We start from the raw sequence: 3914 nt of genomic DNA, 5'->3' as shown, positions 1-3914 counted from the left end.
ATGAAGGCATTTCAAAGCATAGAGATGAATTTGCAAATAATTGCAAAGTTATATGCAAATCTGTATGAGAAACCTAAGTATACACAAGCAATTGAAAAAAGAAATAAATAATATTTAAAAAGTAGAAAGATAATATAAAGAAGAAGGAAATGAGTATCCAAGTATGGTTTTGAATTTTGGTTGTAGATCAAGAAGTATATGATGGAAGAAGGAGGGGCTTCTGAAATTGGGAGTAAATCAATTTTTGGGAAATATGCAGAAAAAGAAGAAACTAAACATGGTTTCTCTGTGCACTATGTTGCCCCATATTTCTTTGGTAATTGTCTTAAACTTAATTTTCTCTTTATAAGCACATTTAAAGAAAATTCTTTAAAGTCAGAGAGAAAATAGGTAATTAGTGAAGTAACGGGCAGCTACAAAGAGTAAGAAGGTGTTCGGCTTCTTAGACAGTGGCTCTCTGGAGAAGCAGGTTTCATTATTTTAAACCAGTTTGTCAATTTTCCCCCTTTGATATGTCATTAAAGAAACTTTTACAAATTATTTGAGATATTCCTTCTCTTCCAGTACTCTAAAACTTTGCTGATGCAAGAAAATGCTCCAAGGTTAATAAGTTAATCTTTTATCATATAGAACTTCATATATATTCCAACTGTGATCATGTTCCAAAATGTGCCTTAAAACACTTCATTAATAATAGCTGATGTCTTTACATTTTAAGGCAGTTCGATTATATTTGACACGATGGTTGCATTTCATTAAAAGGTAGGAAACATTAATTTTCCAAGTTTAAGAAACACTTTTTTTATTATAAAGCAGGACAGTAGGGAGGGGAGATTTGAAATGCATAAAAATATACCACATTTGATTTAAGAAGAAATGTCTGTGTTTTATATCTAATATTTACCCTTAGAATTGAAGCTTTCAAGGATATACAAGCAGTCATTGCCTTGGCCCAAATTCCCCCAAAGTAGTGCTGAGATGACGTTTCACATGCAATTAGTTTTTTGGAAACATGATCTCCCACAACAGTGGGAATAAATAGGGATATACAGTGTCATCTTCTGAGGAGTCTAAAAATTGTTTTAGAACTCTGTATAGAGAGTACATATCTGTCAACTCCTGTCCCTCATTGGTCAAGCATGGCCCATGGGCAACAGCTCATTTCTATTCTTAGGTTACATGTGTGTGAGTGCTAAATAAGTTCCCATGGGCCTCCCTCACCTGACAATTAAGAAGTCCTTTTGGGAGAAGTGGTTTTTTTTTGGTCTGGTGTTCCTTTGTCATGATTATAATAAAATAATAGTCATGCATTAGGGATAAAAAAGGATTCTCACACACTCCCCCAGAGGAGCACAGATGCATTTCTGCACCCCAATATTGCAGCAGGGTTGCCACCCTGTTTCAAGGACTGGTAAGACTGGGCAGGTCCAGGAAGCTTGGGAAGAGTCTTTTAACCTGAGTTTCCCCCAGGCTGGAAAAGAGGGAGGGAAGGGTAGTTCCAATTATTCTGGAAATGGGGAGGAGTGAGGTATGCCTAGTTAAGAGAGACCACTCCTCACATGTAAGAAAAAAACTTCTTATGAGCCCTACTGCTTTTCTGCTGGAGATGGCTCCGGCCTTCCTGATACTGCCCACTGACTCAAGCTAAGGAAAATCTGGCTGTCATTCCTAGGACATGTGAGCCTGGCTGTTTGATACCGAGTGCTTCTCTTGCAGATGAGTCTTCCTTAAGGGTCTTACTGTGAAACAAGAAATTCTGCATACACTTTGACTGAATGACCAAGAGCATTGCTTGCAACTCTGCTATTAGGAGGTTTTCTCTTCACCATCGTCATGTAGAGCCTTCCTTGAATGAGGGTATATTATATCAGTGGTTAATTTTTTGCCAGTACTAGTACCAATCCATTTGTATTCATGTCTGAGCTTTTTTCTTCTTGATCAGTTAGTTCTGGAACATTTCTTCAAAAAGGCCAAGTGTATATGAGAGTTGGCTGAAATGGGACCTGGGACTTTTCTTCTTGTACTTTTCCTGCATGTTTTGAATCTTCTCAGGCCTCGTTCTGAATGTATCATATCATAATCCACCATAGATACATCTAGCATCACATTATAATTGACTAATTATGTTGTTCTGCAGAGTGTTAAGATGATCACTTTCTCTAAAGATAGAATGGGTCTTGAAAAGACAATAACTGTGTACTGCTATCTCTCTTGCAAATGAAGACTCCTTTCTACCTTCCTTACTTGTAGAGATGAACAAGATGAATGGAAAGGAAAGATTCAGTGCATCAAGTCACATGAAAAGTATCAGAAGCACTTAGTTGATGTTCTTGTAAAGAACTACTTCCATACTTACCTGGCAGGGGAGATACCATGATCACAAAGGTGGTTTTCCCAGGGTGAGGCTTATCCATTGCACTCTGGATGTGCTGACCCCTATGATTTCTGCAAATGTGGGAAACTCGACTGGCTCAAAAAAAAAAAAAAAAAAAAAAAACTACTTCCAGCACAGGAGCATCTGTGAATAAGGCCACACTTGAGTTAAATTTATAACAATCCATCTTCATTTTCTTCAATCCACCTTTTTTGTTTCACATACAAAAGAGCTGACTTGAAAGAGGGTGCGATGGAAGTCACCAAACTTACATGTTTTAATTTTTTGATGGTAATAATAGTATGTAAAATACCTCCTGGATTGCAATATTACTTTTGCAATATTACTTTTGCAATATTACTTTTCTTTATAGTCTTGACTGAGTTCAGTGACAGGTTAAAGTGCTTCCACTTATCCTTTCAACATATGGTTTTTACACTATAGGTCAAGATACTAATGTGGGAAATAATGTGCCAGCTATTAATATACCTAGACAAATAGATACTTAGAGACTAAGAAATTAACAACTGAATCAATCGGTAGGAATTTTGGATCTGTGTTATATGGATATAGGCCAAAGTTCTCTTTATAACTAACCTCATAAGTCGGAAGATCCATGATAGGGTTTCTGGTCCTCTGGAATCGGTGTCTTAAAAATCTTTGCGTGCCATCCTTTCGTGTATATAGGATTGTAGGTCTCTTTAGGATGTTTTCAAGGGCATGTTTATCATATATCTTTCTAGTGCCCTTTCTTAAGGGACTCTTTCTCTTTATTATAGACTGAATTTGTTCCTTCAAAATTCATTATGTTAACCCCAATACTCTGAAATTTGACTTTTTGGAGGTAGAATTTTAAGGTAATTAAGTTAAAATGAAGACTTTAGGTTGAACCCTAGCCCAATATAACTGGTTCTTATAAGAACAGGATATTTGGACACAGCAACAGTAAGAAGATCAAGAGAAGAGAGCACTTTCCAAGCCAAAAGAGAGGCCTCAGGAGAAACCAACCATGCCAACACCTTGATTTCAGTCATTTAACATCCAAAACTGTGAGAAGATAAATTTCAGTTGTTTAGGACACCCTGTCTGTGTTACTTTGGGGTGGCATGTTTTAGAAAACTGACGCATCTTCAGTTAATGCCTCTGGGTATGTGGACTGACTTACCTTTGGAAAATGGGTGAAGGATTGTGATTTTGCAATGTGGCAATTCATTTTAGCCTCCTGATGTCCAGACATTTATTGTACTGTACTTAGATTCATAGAGAAAAGCAGCATTTTAATCAGTTTCATGTCTATATTGCCTTTTGAAGAATCATAATCTATTAGCTAACCATTGCCAATCATCTCTGTGGGTTAAGGTACTCTGCTACCCTGGCATTACTCTGATATTTCGTACTACATCTTGCCTTCACTCTCCTGAAATTCCGTAATTCCTAGTGATATTTGTAAGCCTAGTAAGAAGTATTATCTCCTACTGTCACTACCTGCCTGTAGAGGTCATTTCTATTGAGTTTTTCAGGACCTCTCTACAAGTACTTT

At 36.9% G+C, this 3914-nt stretch overlaps 1 pseudogene; it reads left to right on the top strand.

The window, feature by feature from the left end:
- The first annotated feature begins 2348 nt into the window (after positions 1–2348).
- LOC119258371 (U1 spliceosomal RNA) lies at positions 2349–2477 on the top strand (annotated as a pseudogene).
- Positions 2478–3914: the final 1437 nt, after the last annotated feature.

The sequence above is a fragment of the Talpa occidentalis genome, unplaced genomic scaffold, assembly GCF_014898055.3.
Source record: "Talpa occidentalis isolate TD23 unplaced genomic scaffold, MPIMG_talOcc4v2.1 talOcc4.4, whole genome shotgun sequence".
NCBI lineage: Eukaryota > Metazoa > Chordata > Mammalia > Eulipotyphla > Talpidae > Talpa > Talpa occidentalis.
This window is presented reverse-complemented; position numbering and strand designations above follow the sequence as displayed.